Genomic DNA, 19,040 nt, shown 5'->3' on the forward strand with positions numbered 1-19,040 from the left:
ACTTTTTCTGAACAAAAATCTGATTATATTCTTTTCTACAACTTTATGACAATATGGCACACCTAGTGTAGTGTCTGATTTTATTTTTTAAAATTGTGCCATTGGTTTTGTCAGCTTATTTTTAGAATGAGGATCTAGAAAGTAGAATGGAAAGCTATTTTAGATAACTCGATTTCTTGGAAAAAGAAGCTGTTGATTTATTTCGGAGTATAATTTGAAGTAGAGATAAGAATCTCGAACGTCTAGAAACAAATTGAGAAAAGACATTAAGTAGTCTGCCGCCGGTATTAGTGGAGATTTTAATTTACTTCACAATTGTTCTAAATTCACACACGTAATATGACTGTGGTATACTATGTATTTTACGAGAGAGAAATATTGTAAAGAGTATCTATTTATTATAAGAAGACGACAGAGCGGATAATGGAAAGGGAGACAGGAATAATCGTATTCTATAATTATATAATACTCGTTGTGACTTACATACGTAATAAAAGATCTATTATTAGAAGCTGAAACGATCCGATACTTGGACGAGTTGTTCAAATACAGAGCGAAAGTACTAGGGCAACGTTCGTGAACTTGTTAGCAATGCGTTTCAAACCTTATCGCAACTCGATTCTTCGCTCCCGGGAAGGAAGGACGGAGAGGGGAGCGGAGGGCTGTTCTTGGTTTTACCTGTTCCAGTTATAGAAGAAACTGGGATTTCGCTAGCATGTATCCAGGCCAGTCAACAGGGACCGACTTTACGGGCAGGAACTTTCAATAAGATCCCGCGGTCCTCCTCGAAACGTTGCTGAACCGGCCTCACGAATATGGAAGTGAATCCGAGTCGTGCCGTCGGCGTGCTCGTTCGCATGGAAACTTACACGATCGTCGAATCGAATTTCGAATTCTTTATCCCGCCTGCCCCTAACCGTTGTCTGCGCCGTCGACCATTGCCACTGAAATCCGGCCCTCAACTTCAATCTGTAACCTCCACTTTCTTCTTTTATATTGCGAGTCACGCTTCGCCGTAACTATCGCACAGATTTACGAATATTGCCTTCGATACATATCAACTCACTCATCCCGCGCGCTCCCAGAACTCCGTACGCGCCGCAGAAAATTCTACCAATGTAAATTTCAATCCAGATCATTTTCCTTTTTGCATCGAATACATTTCGTGGCTACTAAAAGTTCACCTTTGTTCCTCGTAAGATTTCATTGCACTTCTCAACTGTGAACATTGGGAAAATATTGCAAGAAAGTGCATTTGCGCCCATTTAAATTTTCCTCTGCTTTTGACTGCGATTCTGTGATATAGTAACGTCAATCAATAGAGCCGGAATAAATTTTAATAAGCACAAAATTAATTTCAGAGTAATTAAAGTAAAATAATCAAGAACTGCTGAATTTTCAAGATCAATCGTAAATTTCCAAAGGTAAAATTATTTATATTTGGAACGTCGCGCCGAGAGAACTGATTTTCTATTTTCATCGGTTAATCCTGTGGGGCCGCTAGAACAATCGTGTTATTTGACCTATTTATTGATTTTTCGTTTATTATTAGAGTTTCTCGTTGTGACATATATATTCCTTTTTTTTGCTGCGGTTAAAATAACTCGGAATCGCCGTGGAATCACAGTCTGTCAAATCATCGCAATGATTGGTGCGTACGTACACCACGACTGGTTTTCTCGCATTACACATTTTATTCTCAGTTTATTCACATTATTTATCATTTGCACTGTGAGTTATTTATCATTTATATGCTATCCCGTTTATTACGTTTTGCGAATGTTCCTGTTTATACCTTGTTTGTACTTTTCACCTACAACATTACTGATTTGTTTCGCAATTAATTATACAATACGTTATCATTCTCAGCACCATGCATTTTTTAATTTGTAAAATTTCTTAAATTGAACATTGCATATTTCTTGTGGAGCATTTTATTACACGCTTTGTTTTGAGCTTGAGTATATTTTATAAATTATTAAAAATGATTTTAATTGCGTTTTTGTTTTTAGAAGTGTGCACATACAGGCGCTCATATTTGAAAAATTATACTAAAATCTAAATCAAAATATATATAGTGAGAAATAGAATATATAGAATCATTTAATGATTAATTATTTATTTTAATAATTATGACATTGGAGTAAAAGTAAAATAATAAAACAAAATAAATTAATATTTCAAAAATCCTATGCGACAGACTACGGCATTTAAATTTGAATAAGGGGTCATAAATTTTCTTTAATGTCGTTACATAAGCTCTGACATTTAGAGACCTTTTTCTGTTTTATAAATCGTACACGTACATAAGCTAACATAGAATTTATGATTTTCTGATAAATTTAATGCTTAATATTCTTTTTTAAATCTCCCTTGTCGTTATTGCTTTTTGCTTTATAACCACATTCTTTTGTATTTGAATGCTGTAGACTTGGACTTTTTTTTTAAATCAATTACAATCATAAAAAATAAACCAGCTATAAAGTGTTGTAAAAAAAAGATTTATAGAGGAAACAGATTGCCTGACGAAATAGAGGTCAATCGTTTAGTTACATTTAGTTTTTTTTATACAGAAGTTTTATACTTTACGAAAATATCTGCGTATGCTTTTGTGTATGTGCCTTCTATTTTAATTTATATTATATTAACCTACTTTTTGTCAGATAAAATTTGTATTTTTTGCAAAATTCTTATACGGTGAATTTTATTTTGATACACTAAGAAGAAGATACTTAATAATTTATTTGTGAGATATAATATTTCACTGAAATAAATGCTTATTTAAGTATGAAATAAAATTTTATTCATGAACAAATCAATTAGTAAGTAAAGTGAGATATATTTCATAGAAACATATATTTTGCCATCACAATCAATTTCTTTTACAGCTTATAAATATCGAAGGAAACGTCACAAGTTCTACTTCTAAATATTTCAAATTTCAACAGTTTATTTTCATCGAAGGAAAAAATTGTGTTATATTAATGTGTGTCGTATATTAATTTTATTCAATGTTATCAACACGAGTGAAGTTATTATTTACGAACTTTTAAAAACAAAAACGACGAGCTTGATTAATTTGTTCTGGATCAACGCGGACATAATTTTGCCGTAACAATGTCGGCACGTACGATATTCATAAGCACATTTTAATCCATCTCGCTATTAAGTGCTAATTAGCTGTTGTGGGCTGTTTTATTATTTAATTACAAAATATAATACGATTATATCTTGCGTTCACTATTGTTATGTCCATGTTTCGTCACTTGTATGTTCGCATAAAGATATACATGTGCTCAGACATTAACATCTACGTATGACGCTTGCTTCGTTTAATTGTGAATAAATATGACGGAAATTTTTGTATTTTCTAAAATCTTGTTACGACACGGAAGCCAGAAAAAGCACTTTCGTAGCGAATTTGCTTATTCTAATAATTTAAAGCGAGAAAATGTTTCGCGTGCGTTCCGTGACCGAGTCACGTACTTGATCGATCGTACCTGGAGGAAGCAAGCGAGCGTCGTTCAAGTGTTTTCCTCGCTATAGCGTAGCAGCGAAAATTCTGTGTACTAGAATTTATTAATATCTTTCCAGGATCTGGTATCATTAGACATTTTTGTTTGGATACATCTCGTGTTCAGATCGTGGCGTCATGACTGTGTCTGACTGGTTTGAAAAAATTAGAATATAAATGGTACATGTGAAAATATTACAAAACACAAAATAAAAGAGAAACAGAAGCTGCACTATAACGTACTATATTAAATTGACAACAATAAATTGAATTGTTTAATCAACTACCGTATAAAAACTCCGGACACAACGCGGACGGTCAAAAATGCTAGCGATATATTTCCAGCGATGCAAATACATGAATACTAGTGCAAATTGATACTGGAAGTGTTATCTATCTGTTTGTATTTAATAGATATATATTGTATTTTGTTAATGTACAAAAACTGATAATACATTTATTTTTTTTTTTTTTTTGTTACAGATTAAACGACACAACGTTATTTGCGGTCCAAAGCGACGGTAATAACCTGAAGCATTAATCATCTCAGCATCTTGTCATCGTAAGTACATTAAGAATTTCTACATTAAGAATTAAGTGAAATTAAATTAACTTGGAGTAGAGGTCGAGGCCGTGTGCGCCGCGATCGCTTGTGTTTTTCGCGCGCGTACATGCACTTGCATTTTTTAAATTTCTTGTTAACCCAACGCATACGATGACGTGGCACCGGGGCGGCGCGGCGCGGCCTGGTTTTACGCTGCTGATTCACTATAACGCATCGAAAATTGCGATGTGCCAACAGAAACGAAAGCTGATATCATCGATCCGCTACCTAGAAATTTACCTACCAGCTCGTTATCGGTTATTATCGTACGGAGCGCGCGAGTACTCGACGCATGATAAATCAATGACTCGTTCGCCTAGATAAGACTCGGCGTATCGCTTACTCCATATATTTGATTCAGCACTCTTATCGCTGTTCCACCGCGGATATTGCCACATACGGCGATTAGATGCTGGTCTTGCGTCGGGTTCGAAATGCACGTATCGTGAAATATGAGGGATGATACATTTTCGATACAGGTCGAACGGTAAAACGGTGGCTGACCGAGCGTATGTTGAAAACTATTGCGTGTGGCGTCCCGGGAAATTTTGCGCCTGCGTTTTGATCAATAATAAATCGCGCGTAACCGTGTGTTGATGGAATATTATATACTGTAAAAATTTCGATTGTGATACGGACCAAAGATTTATCTGCTCACTTATTCGACCGCGCTCCCGGGATATATCAGATTTAACCAGATTTCGTTACCGAGATGACATTTCGCTGAATGCACACTGTGAAAAACCCTGCGCACCGAACTCCCGTGCGTATTTTCAGTTTTACCCCGAGCATAGCGCCCTACGAATACATGTTGCAATTGTTGCATCCGCAACAATACCTGGTCGAACTCGAATATAGCACTCGCGTTTGTTGCATTAAAAAAAAAAAAAAGAAAAAAAAAGAAAAAAGATTGATCGAGATCGAGCCTTGTCAAAAGTGTGATGTCGATTGTGTCTCGTGTCAAAACTCGCGAGCGATCGCGTATGGAATACGTCTCTTGGAGAAATGAGCGAGGCTGCTAGTTAACTTGCCAAAGTGCATCCCCAGTGAATGTCTAATAATTCAGATTCGTACTATTGTCTCTGTGATTACGTTTGATGAGATGCTCTCACGGTGAATTCAACGGATTTATTTAACGATCGCTATTGTATTGCGAAAGTAACGGTAATGACGTCGAGTCTCAAACAGACAGCAGCTCCTCCAATCTCTAGAGCGAGGGAGCAATTTGTTCTATAGTAGTCGATCGGATACGACCGAGATACGACTGACGACGTGGCTACTAATTCGCAATAATTGACATCAATTAGAAAGACATTCGCTGAAAGATACATGATTGACATTAGTCGCGCCGTCTTTTCCGATAGGTGCTGCAGAAACTCTGGACGCAGTCACACGAGAACGCGATAACATGGATGTTCATTCGTAGATGCGCGTGCATCATATTTACCGGCAAATGTATATATGCTCTATGAATACCTAAATATCCCCATTTATCTTTCTGTTCGTTCCCAATACGAAAATCCGTACAGATTTCGCGAGCTTTGTAGGAACTGTCGGCATGTCACGCGGCAAATTGTTTAAAATTCTGCGCTCGGTTGGACGCTGCTGAATTCAAAAGGCCGCCGTTGTAAATTGCTCGGACGCACGCGGGCCGTGTACGGGCGGCCGGTTGTCGGTCGACCCCCGTATGTCCTGAAAATATCGCCACTCCGGAATATTTTGGGATTGCGTACTTGCGCGCAGCGAGACGAGACGACCGAGAGAGCGACGCGACGGAACGAGTCCCCGGGCTCGCCCGTCCCAGTCGCCGTTCCGCGCCGCGCCGGTTGTAGCACACACAATTCGGCGTATCCTGAAATTCGCTGTCTAAATTTTACCAACACAACTGCTCCGGGAATGAACGCTCCCGCGCTGTGCCTTCGGCCGGAAGACTCGCATCGTGTTCCAGTTCCAGAGGCCGTGCCTTGTGTACATAATGTAATTTGCTGGACAAATTCGCATCTCAAACGGATGGATACGAGTATAGGACGGATGGATATGAGTATTTCACATTGCGTGCGACTGTATGTCTGAAATTTGGTGCATTTCGAGTTAATTAATTCACATGACACTCCGAGTTCTGGTCATCCCGTGGATTCGCCTCATTGAATCTACCTTCCTCGATCGCGAAATCGGATTGCCCTTCCGACGTTTGTCTCGCTTTCGCGGATAGACTAACATTCGCGGTTGATAATTCATGATGATTCATGCAGCGTAAGTCTCTAATGGGCTTAACATTGTGCCATAGATATAAAGCGGACTTAGGGTGAGTTAGCGTCTGAAGCGGTATTCAACGCGAAGTCGGAATCCCATGAGATTTAGTACCAGCGCTTGTTGATTACTTTCGCAGACATTCTTTCTCAAGTCTTTCTTTGCTGCGGTGCAAAACTTAACTTTATTAGCAAATACGTCCAATGTGAGAAATTAAATCTAAAGTTACTGGCATGTTGGTACAACAAATTTGATTTGAAGCTCGAGTAATAATACGCGCCGATGTTCTCTTGCGCGGTGGTTTTGTTAATTAGATTAAACATTATTATACGTTAGATGTATACAGGTATGTATGCAACGTAATGTTGCAGTATTATAGTTTTGGATAATATAATCAGCGGGCGAGCATTGACGTGTGTTACATCGTGAGAGAAATTCGGAATCTTAAGACTAGTGTGGGATAATTTTGCGTCGGTAAACTAATTTTAAATCGATAATAACTTGAACTAAATCACTTAAATGTATTCACACAAATAAGTAAAGGAACGCTCGAGGCTAAATCTTAATGCCGGGAATAACTGTCTCAATTACTGTCGCTTTAAACACACAGTGGCAGTTGACGTACTTATTTTATTTAAATGTCATTTAAACATTATCACAATTACTTTAGTAGATATAAAAGAGTGAAAATATCACGTTTCCTTGTTTTATACTTTAAAAATATGCAGGTAATCAGCTTTACTTCTATTAAGAAATGATGACGTCTACATTCTCAGGTGCATTCCTAACTTTAACCTTAACTATTTTATAAATATAAAACTCATCTAATATTTAATACCGTTACACTTTTATTTGTATGATAATCTTAATTTAACATTGAAATATTTTTAACACATAACGGTTTATATTTTTTATTCTAAGATTACAATTTCAAAAAATGGCAGTAATTGGGATATTTGCCATTCATATTATTTTATAAAATAATAGTAAATCTTAATCTTCCATTGGCTCATTTTTAGTAGAGCAATTTCACTCTCAAATTTCACTGTTTCACATTTGAGTTAAACATCTAGAATTAAATACATTTTTAGTTTTTATAAACTACGCGCCGAACATTGTCGGTCTTGAAACGCATAAAACATAAACTGAAGCTAGAAATATATAAACTTAAATAAAATCAACACAACTTAAATTGATCATCAATTTAATAATGATGCCACAAGCATCATTATTAAAAAATCTATAAATAGCTTATTGTGAAAAATTGAGGATTAATTTAATTTGATATCATTTCCAGCTTTAGTTTTTGTAATTGCGTTTCAAGACTGGTGGTGTTCGGCGCGCAGTTTATAAAAACTTGAAATAAATTTTAAATCGATTTAGTTATTTCGCAAATGAATGGCTAATTACTATTCTAATTCCACGTGATTTATCGTACAGTGCTGAACTATCGACGCTTATTCGATTAATACTCGGGAGAAGATTATTCCGTCAGATAATTCCGTAAGTTTTACTTTCAATATCTAGAAACCGAAGATCTCATGAATAAGCGGAAATCACGGGCAAGCTGAGCAATAGAATAATGTACGAACGCGCAAAGTCATGGTTCCGATCTCGAAAGAGTCGTCGGGGATACGACACGTCCCGTCGTGTCGTATCCCCTCGGAATACCCGGGCTGCAACAAATCGCCTAATCAGGTGGATATATGACGGATGGAGAGGTGAAATTGGTTCCTGGCCGCGAGTAAATCTCGCGTGTGTCAAGGTGGGAGAGTAGGGCGCCGGAGGAAAAAAGCCGGAGAGAAAGAAGGACGCCAGATCGATTTCCTGCGGGATTTATGCCACTATTTTTTATCCGGCCCGCTCGCGCGAAGACGCCGTACATTGCGTCACGGCGTCGTCGGGGACACTACTGTCTCTTCCGCGCGGCGTGCCGTTTTTCAACTCGCGCCTCGCGTTTCACTGCGCTTTTGGCACGCGGCTCGAATACCCCGCGACATTAATGCGACGGGGAACACCGTCGAAAGTTTTAATCAATCCGCTCCGATGACTCTTGGAATTCGGCCACGCGTAATCGTACAACTTCGAAACGAAACTTTGCGCCCGATCCGGCGCGGCTCGGCCCAGCCCGGCTCGGCCCGGCCCGGCCCGAAATGGGCTTTCGTCGCGCGAATTAAAAAATGGCTCATTGAGTTGCCAGTGCTCACAGAGCCGTGCACAGCCAGCCTTTGTACGCGCGGGGCTCGCTTTAACGGGTACCATATTTCCAACGTCAGCGTGCGCGCGAACGAAGGTTGATGCAGTTAACCTTCGTGCATAAGATCGCGTGAGTTTTTAATGTGATTCTCATGCTACGCGCTAGTTTCCTCATTGAAGTTACGGTGGTTTCCACCCTACCGCTCAACATTCCGTGGCACGCATTAGTCGGGAAAACTTTACTTTATACTTTCCCGGCGGCCGTTTTATTGTCTCGACGTCGCACTTTTATTGTGATATTAGGGAAAATTTTGAGTCTGCTTGGTATCCTCTTTATATACACGTACCTGCTCTTTAAACTTAGCTCCTGTCTATATTTAAAAATCTCTTTTATTCATCTACAGAGTAAAGTAGAGGAAAGAATGGGGTTGTGGCATACCATTTTACTTTTTAACAATAACTTGGTAAATATTTACGCGAATTTTAATCGCCAGTTTATTAGTCAGAGAGTTCTACCGCTCGTCGGATATATAGAGCAAATGTAATTTACAATTTACTAAAGAGAGAAAGACGGATGCGTTTGTGACAGGGAATCGTGGAATATTAACAACTAGCGTCATGAAAGGCACTTTTATTTATAAAGAAACGTAAATTAATGATCTTTCGTAGATTTTACATACAAATAAGTGCCTCAAAACGAGAACATTTCATAAAATATTTTATTTAAAAAAATTTTATTTAAATAAAAACTTGAAACTTTTTAAAATAATTTCTTTGTTTCTAATAAACAATTGTACAACGACTACAATGAGATTGTAAAGTCGCAAGAGAGATTTATACCAGGCGGACGACCATGTCCCACAACCATACATGCAACATTACTTTGTTTGCCGAATTCATATACACATTAAATTCAATAATATTATTTAAAATGCAATTTACGTCTTCAAGTTAGACTAAAGTTAAAAAATTAAAAAATTTAGTGTATAACGTACTTCTGCAAATACGTGTAGAGGGTATACACCTGTAAAAAACTTTTGCTACCTGCAAAACTGAAATGCAGCTTTTATAAAAACACGGCGGACACTAATGACCAGTAACCGTCCTACAAACGTCTAAACAGACTGTAACAAAGTAATTTTAACGGTTGCTCTTAGAATTCAGCGCGAATTACACGAGATAGCGTGATAATCCTCCATCCAAGATATATTCCACGACTGTCGTTCTTCTTCTATGAATAGTAATTTGATCAATTCTTGTCGCCGCTTACTGACTTCAATCGCGATTATTTAAAAATAAACGCCGACGAATTCTCTCCCATTCGTCATTGGATTTTATCGTAGCATATGGGTTTTTTCTCCGAAAGCTCCAATACATCGCTCGAATACACTCGATATTCGCGACAATTGGTTTTCCTTCGTTTCTCGTTCGCGGTAATCGGGTTTACGTAGCGAACGCAGTTATCCCGATAACGTTGTATAATAATCGGGGCGGTCGATGGTGCTACATAATATGACCGGATCGAGGACGAGTAATGAACGGCAAGTCGGTGCCGCATATCCAGATATAATTTCGGCTCGAATTCGCGAGCGCGCGGCGCTAACAGAGGAAGCGCTCTCCGCGGACGGCGTGGAGGATGCGATTTATCATTCATCGGTGAAAACGACCGTGACGGTACGATGCCGCGCGGTGCCGTATAATTGCGCGTATATTCGCCCAGACCCTGTGGCTATAAACGATCGCCGTCGCCGCCGCCGCCGCCGCCGCCGCCGCCGCGAATCATCGATCGCGTACGCATCCTCATTTTCCGCATGATTTTAGATTACCATTCGGCGGAGTTTACGGTCCGTCAATAACTGCGGACGGTGATATTGGAAATTCTCGGTGACGAACGTTATTGCGCCATCGCTCGCTGCACCGCTTTTCACCCCCTCGTCACCATTCACCGTCACTCCGCACCACCGGGGATGCCTCTTGTCCTCGCTGTCTCTCTGTCTCGCGTACTACTCACCCCGTTCTCTCTCTGCGCCTCCCGCCGCCGCGCCACGCCGTCCCCGTCGTATCGTCGTATCGCTGTATCGCGCTCGAGATAGCGGACGCTCGAAGTGTCTTCAATGCGGAAGTTCGCGGTACTTTATCGGAGTCCGCGCAAATTCCCCTTACAGTCCGATATTCACTCTCTTGCATCGTGCTTAAGTAGCATTACCAGCCGCTGGCGGTGCTGCTGCTGCTGCTGCTGCTGCTGCTGCTACCATCCCTTGTTTGAAGCCGCATTCTCGTTTCGCTCTTTCTCTTTCTTTTTTTTTTCTTTTCCTTCGCGTTTTTTTTCCGGGCTCGCGGCCGTTGCTGCAAGTTTATGATTCGCACTTCCGACGAAAAAATCGCGTTATCTCGGAGAACACGAGCTAAATCCCGCCAACGTGATTCTTTTTCCTTCGCGGAGATTACAGCGAGTCACTCTTATGCGCGAGCGTGTGACACACATTAATCTTCGTGGAACGATACCTCCACCGCTCTGAAGGAAAAGATCAAAGGTTCAAAAAATTGTTTGCGCGTCCTGGAAGGGAACAAACTTTTCTCTCTTGTTACACACACACACACACGCACGCACATACACACATGCGCGGTCTGGCGTTAATGATTTTAAAGTGCCGGGGAACGTGCATCGAACACGTAAAATCGTGAATAACATGGTCCGTGCCGCGCCGTGTCACATGGATGTGTGACACAGTTTAAAATATTTCTATTTCTCTCGCACGTCGTTAAAAGTATATTGATATTTCGGTACGTTCAATACTTCGTTTTTAACAAAGTGTCACTTTTCTTTTATTGTCAGCCGGTAAGTTTCTGCAGGAATTATTTTCGTTACGGCATCGATTGAAATAGAAATTTCCGAATATATCGACGCGATACGATTGGGAAATTGAGATCTCAAACGCGAAATGCATGATCTTTAAATGCCGGAGCTCTTTTCTCACCAGGCCGTTGCTCTTAACGCTTGCAACGCGAGCTCTTGATAAAGCACCTATGTATTTTACCCTAACACGTGTATCGACTTTCGCGCGAGATAATGGAGAATGGAAGTCGAGAAACAACGGCGAGCGTTTTCGAACGTAACCGTTTCATTTAATTGCCTCCATTTCGTTTAACAATCGATACGAGTCGGTGTGATGTTTTGAGTGGCTACTCAGCTAGCTCCTCAGTGAAATTGTTTTCGTGGCATAAATTGCAATGGCTATCATCTAATCGCCGATATTAATGGGCAAACAGCAACGAGTTCTTTCTCACGCAAGACAGTTTCTCGTTATTAACACTTGTCCCCGAATGAAAAGATCCCATTAAAGAGTGCGTCTAAGGATCATAAAACTTGTGAACGGGTTTTTGTAAAGTCTGCACTTCACATGATGTCTAGTGATCCTTGAATGTCCCTGAATCTTAGAATTGTCCTGAAATTTAATGTATCCTGGAAATCCTCTTGAAGAAACCATGAAATTTTAAAACTGACCCCTGGATTTTTTCTCTCTTTTTTTTTATTGTAAGCAAATCGAATCTACGATCCCATTTCGTTCTCAATGCGGTAAAGAAGCGATTGCATAGGAAAAAAAGACCAAGCAAAAGAATTGCGTGATATTAAAAAGGCAAAGAACCGCGATGAACTTGTGGAAAAATTAGAAAACAGGAAAAAAGTAATTTCAGATGAAGCTTTAAAAGCAAATGCGGACATTGAAAATCAGATTGATAATTTAATGAAACGGCAATAAATTTATAATTTTTAATTACACATTTTAATTTTAAAAATGCTATAAGGCAAGTTATTAATAGAAAATTTAAATTTTGCGTCTCAATTTATAAAACAGAATATAGTAGAGCAATTATCATTTGTATTAAATATTCATTTGACATTTTTATAAAGCAATAAATAATATTGTTCCAAACTTGTTTGCATTTATTAATTTATTCGTCATATAGAATCTCAATTCGAATACAAAATGATCAATGAAAATTAAACAATGAAAACTAATCGACTTGAAAAAACGTTGATTTTTATTCTGGAATGTCCTGGAAATATTCTCTTTAACTGGCTGGTCAGATATTCGCTAGACACCATGCTTCAAAATTTCAATATAGTTGACAGAATTCTGACTACTTCTCAACGAGTTCTGAAAGCGCAAGGTCATCACTCGTCGTAAATTTTTAATTTCGCATATTATCGCGTGTTATATACAAAATAAACTCTCATTTTCGTTAATAACAACTTCTGCATAACTTGTTCGGGGAACTTCTGTTTAAATTTCTTTATTATTATGGTCAGTGAACTCCGCATCATTCGATTACGTGCGCGTGCGCGGGTACTGTTATTAACTTCCGAGAACGTTAATCGACTGCATCTCCGCTTCATCTCGTCTGTTACACTTTATCTCTGCGTAATCGTTGCTTATCACCGGACACAACAACTTATTCCTCGAAGGCTCATCGTCGTCCATACATCTTGTTATCAAACCCATTGGGATAACCTGTCATCTGCGAAATCGATCCACGTATCGATGACGACAACGCGATGTTTAACTGGTAATACGAGGAGAGAATGTCTTTTGTAAACGATGCGCTTCACTGGGTCGCCAAATATCTATATCAGGCCGAATTCTTGTTCCTTTTTTTTCCTTCACGACCGACGATATTGTTTCCATCCACGACGAGCAAAAAATGTTAGCAAGTTTTCTTTGACGACTTCGCATGTCGCCGTGAGCAGTTTTACGCGCTTTTACGGTGAAAGAGAAGCAAAGAAATACTCCACGAGTCCGGTTCTTTCACAAACTTTTCTATTCAAGATTTATCAGATACGTCTTTTGAGCCGTGTATGATTTGTTGTAAAGCTAGGTTTTATTTGAATTATAATTTAAATATCTCTCTTGTGGAGCTTCATTTGCACGTTAAATTTACCTTAAAAACGATATAAATTTTACGCGAGCAGTGCATTTACGTGACAGTCGACTAAAAGAGAACGTTTTGCCGCGATATTGCGCGGATTAAAGTTTCTCATATTCCGCGCTATTATGCAAAACTGCTCTTACGTTTCTTCCGTCAGGCTAATTGAAGAGACAGTGTCTATAAAACAATACAGCACTTATTAAAGCACTTCTTATTAAATCTATTACACATTTATCGTGAAAGTGAAAGCCGCTGATTTTGTTTTGCTTTAAGGATGTGTGAGTCATATCTCAAAACATTACAAAAAATATAAATATTTTATAGAATATCTTAGTATTACGTTCGAGTACCTGTGTAAAATTTGAGCACAATTCACTTATTGGTTTAAAAGTTATTTAATTTCTTGCTTACTCTTGAGTTTTATAGTAAAATCGCGTTTTGTAGTACTTATTTGCAAATTTAATGGGGAAATAGCATTATCAATTGAATCAAAATTTTTACATATACTAATAAAACTTTAATAAATGTTCGTGCAAAAATTTATTTACATTTACTTACTCATTTAAAAATTATTTATATATTTAAAACTGCAGCAAAATATAATAATTTTCGCTGTAAAAACTACTATAAATCAAATTTTTTTACTGTTTTTTTCTTTGCAGCTAGCTTTAGGGCCAAAATTCGGGCATTTGTGACCAAAATTTTTTGTTGTCGATGAGGAAAGAAAGACTAAACCTAGTAAAGCCTTCAGTTTTTTTTTTAATTTCGATAACTTTTAGTATTGTACAGCCAAAACACATCCTTAAGTATAAGCTTACAAAAAATGAGAGCGTCTAAGCTGAGACTCAATTATTTTTATAGGAACGTGAGAAAAATATTGAAGTACATATTCAAAATTCTTATCGAGACCACGGTTAATGAGATTTTTCCAAATTGGATATCGTTTCTCTCTCAAATAAACAGCTCGTATTCTACACGTTATTGCGTTCTCCGTAACATATGTCAAGCGGGGATATTCAACGAGCGCGACTTATTACAGATGGATGGAATTTTACTCAAGTTTCCTAGACGCCTGTCCTCCGTTTCTCTGACGCCTGTCGTAAATTTCCCGGTCGCTTGGGATCTTCGTTAGGGATTTAGCAGGTAACGCGGGTCGAATTTCGGAACTGTTCGACGCGCCAAATTTTGAAGTGCCAAGACAAAGAGAACGAAGTTACAAGGCGCATAAATATTGTAATCCGGCCGATATATTGCAACGACATGCATATTCACGTACTCCAAATCCACTACGCGTGAAATAACGCTTGCCGATTGCATATTTCCCGGACGGACGGAGTGACACAATTCTGATACCGAATTCTTCATCATGCAAGAACGAAATTTCACGTTCAAACTTGAAAGCTGAGATTTGTCGCTTGTAGCCTTTAATTACTGGAAGGAGGCGAAAAAAGGAGGAGTAATCCGGTGTTACACACCTATAGTGGCGAAATTGCGCGCGTTCTCTCTCTCTTAAGGCAACTGCCATTTAAACTCAGTTTCGTGCATAGCGTCCTATTCAAGTAATAATTTCGCATTCAGGCAATTAGCCGCGCTCTGCTAAAATAATATGCGCAATTAAGTAAGGATGAACCTCTTTAGAGTTGGAGGTAGTCCCGTTTAGAAAATAATGTCGACACAGCGAGATTTATCGTCTCCTACGCGACGCGACGCGACTTCCGCATGCGCGGGGTTATTCCAATTACAACGTTGTAATTCGCCTATCTTTAACATTTATGAGGTGTCGTAATAATTCACTATTCGTCGCATGTCTACGTACATTAACCTGCGCTTGCGGATACAATAGAATAATACGATGAGCGGCAATAAATAATAGGCCCGTAAGCGTAAATAATTTAGAACGCAATAAGCGTGTGCACTAGAATGGTGATCAGACAACAGAAACATGCATTTATCGAAATAATTTATACGTGTATAATGCGATAACATGGCATGCTTTATGTGCTATAGCAATGATATTACTTTGTGTCAAGCTATGCATTGAAGGTTGACATTGCATTGTGATTGCGCATTGGACCAATTTGGCACTAACCAATAAGGATAAAACTGATTAAGCTCTGATAATCGAATCTTAATCTGCCGTAATTCACTTATGATACAAATTTAACGCACAATCTGTAATGGACTATAAATTCTTGATTTTAGAGATTCCTGCTGTCTCTTATTACACATGTTTTTCATTGAAAAACAAAGAATATTTAGTAATGAATGATTATTGAGTTTCAATTGTTTAAATATGGAAATATTTATTTGCTTAATTCTTTGAAGCGCATACATATGTGACCTTTTTAAAATAGAAAAAAATTGTCATTTTTATTCTAATTTCTGTGTAATTTTACGCCCGGTAGGATTTTAAATCCAAATTTGAAGTTAAAATTTCGAAATTTACGGTTGACTTAATATAGCGGCATAAAATCAGACAAATTTGTGTAAAATGTACCGTAGTGAAACATTTTTCCGTAACACATGAAATATTTCACACAGCATCGATTATTGTAGAAAATTTTCAGAAATGTTTCGACAATTTTTTGTACAACAGTTCTGTAAAATGTTATAAAATCTATCACATACAATAAATTTGAAGACATATCTAAGCAGAACGAAAAGTTATCATGACGTCAAAATAATTTCAAAATAATTTATTAAAAGCCATTTTTTGATTAATTACGATTTATTTTTGTCATTTTGATGTTGTTAGGTTATGAAAATATAATATCATTGTCTTATATGATACATTTTTTTATTATACGTATGTAATTATAGCTTACGCCTAAGCGTTTAACAAGTACAAAAATTACACGTATAAATTTAATTTAATGCATAAAAAATGCAAGTGCGTAAAAAGTGACTACACATTTTACACACTTGGATTTGCAGTGCAGTAATATTTAAAAAAGAATTTAGCTATTTCAGTAATTTTTTGATAATATTCCAGAAAAATTACAGACTTTTTCAGCAACCTTTTAATAACTTTTCTACAAGGTCTCAAGTACAAGAATTACGAATATTTTGCTATTCCAAAGCTATTTCAGAAATGTTGCCGACATATTTCGCAACTTTTATGAAATGTTTCACTTTTCGGTTGAAATATTTTTGAAATATCTCTAAAAAATTTCGCAGATGTATGAGATTGAAACTTGATATCCAGGAGTTTTTAAAATAGTTGATTTTGAAAGTGAAAATCAAATTTTACAAACAATTTTAAAATACAAGAAAGCGGATCGAAAATTGTAAAAAGTTAAATGTATAAATTTAGTACTTGATATCCATAGGTTTTTAGCAGTGCGGATTTTGAATCCAAAATAAAAATTTGCTTTTAATTTTTTAAATATCAGATAACGAATAAAAATCGTAGATGTTTTTATTAATTTTTGTATATATCTTTCTTTTTTATATTTTTGCGCGACAACACGCATTTGCATGTTAATTTCTTCATATTTGTAATCAACGATTCAAAAATTCTTGCATACCCAGTTTAAAAAAATTCAACTGTAAAGAAAAATGTATCCTTTAAAGGGTTAATGTATGATTTGTAAATAGCCATTGATGTGCATGCGAATTTAATTATCAGCCACGATGACTTTTCAAGTACTCTCTTGTTGATACTACTCGCGCGTGCCGACATGATGCTCTTCGCGTGATAACAGCTTTTGCATAAAGACAATAGCCGAGCTCCATCCCAGCGGAGAATCTGTTTCTCTCGGTGCGTCGGTGCAAATTGGTTTCCTCGAAGAAGTAATTTCGAGCGGTAAAGTGGACCGATGTCCCCACGGAACACAGTACCTAATGAAGTGTACGCGGGGAAAATAACTCACAACAGGGGTTAGCCAAAAAGAGTGGAAGCTATAATGTGAAACAAGCAACATTCGCGGATAACGAGCCAGCCGTGAATCTCTTTGTCGGTAAGAAACGACTTGCTGATTTTCGCCACACCGCCACGTTCCTCTTGTCATCACCCTTAAAGTGTGTGGAAAGCACGCCCTCAAAGTGGTGTGTCAGAGAGACGTCTTTTCTAGGGCCACTACGCCGCAATATCTGCCTCACATATTTGGAGCACATGCAAACGCGAGTTCGATCGCCGCGCCTTACACACACACACACACACACAAACACACACACACACACACATTCGGAACAGTTACTCTCGAGGGCGACCATAGCTGTGGAAACCGAGAAATATTTTTCCTGAACGTGACAGCTTGGGTATCCGGGCTGATCGTTCGGTGCTTGTGTAGCGGTTCTTCGTCAGCTGTGCACCTCCGTCGTCTGCGCTTCCTCGCTTCTGCTTTCCATATCGCTCGTCTGGATCACCAATACGCTAAAGTTACCGTGCACCCTTACTTTCGTTTAGGTCGAAGTGAACTATCTCTTTCGTGAAGAAAAGGAGATTGCGATATCGTTCAGAACATTTATCAGAAAGAAGACAGAAGGCAAACTTCCATGCGCTAAACAAGATAGTTTCGCAACTCATTACCGAAACGATAATTAAGATATTGTTTCTTATAGAGCACACAACATCTAATTGACCATATTCGTAATTTAATTAGCATCTGCTTACACAGAGAGAATTTTCTCCTAGAATTTACCCTCAAAATGATAGTCAGGGGCAACACAATATTCCGAAGAATTTTATATGATTTTCTCTGATTTAATATATCTATCACATTAAATTTGATTTATCTATCACCATAAAATATAAAATATGTTTGGTTAATTTTGCAATCTGTTTGATAATTTTTAGCATGCAGTTTATAAAATCTTTTTTTGTATGCTGTAAAAATTCTTATCATTAACGATAATATGTGATATTGTTGCCAGGTTTTGTCCCAAGTTTATCACTAAAACCTGATGAAAAAACGTTGTTTATTTTGGATTTCTAGCATCTACTAACGAATCATGTATTGAAGAATAAAGAAATGGTAGAGTGCTGAATATCTAATATCCATTGCTGAAAAAAGATCGTTAGAATCAGCAAATCGAATAAAAAAATGTCATTTAATACATTTTTACAATGTTTTAAAAAATATGATCAGCGTTGAGGATTGTATTTAAGGATTCTGATTCTCTTTTTTTGTTTTAGTTACATTTAGACACTGTTTAGAAATATAAGAAATATTCTCTTTTAAACATTGGTAAAATGTACTAAATGTCATTTCTTTTTCGATTTACTGATTCTGACGGTTTTTTTCTCGGTTTTTTTCAGCAACTGATATCAGATATTTAACAGATATCTCTCGATAGTTTCCTCTCGATATGCGATTCATTATTAAATGCAAACGAGTCCAAAATCCTTTATAAGAACGGGCAAGGTTCTCTGTGGCGAATTTTGCGATAAAATATGATAAAAAATTCTCTCTTTGTTGACATAACAACAAGGATGATGGAAAACGATTTAAATAATATTTTAAATTTAGAATAGACAACATCGTTTGGGTACCGTTGTTGTGATTGCCTACGTACGTACGCCTACGCTCGAGCATGTTCGCGGAA

At 37.7% G+C, this 19,040-nt stretch overlaps 1 protein-coding gene across 1 annotated transcript in view; it reads left to right on the forward strand.

Annotated features, from left to right (window-relative positions):
* LOC105196465 (slit homolog 3 protein) overlaps positions 1–19,040 on the forward strand; it is a 241,387-nt gene that overhangs the window by 36,606 nt on the left and 185,741 nt on the right. Inside the window, 1 exon segment of the mRNA XM_039446081.1 lies at positions 3,998–4,076. The gene's annotated coding sequence lies outside the window, so the exon portion shown is untranslated.

Source organism: Solenopsis invicta, chromosome 2 (genome assembly GCF_016802725.1).
Source record: "Solenopsis invicta isolate M01_SB chromosome 2, UNIL_Sinv_3.0, whole genome shotgun sequence".
Classification (NCBI taxonomy): Eukaryota; Metazoa; Arthropoda; class Insecta; order Hymenoptera; family Formicidae; genus Solenopsis; species Solenopsis invicta.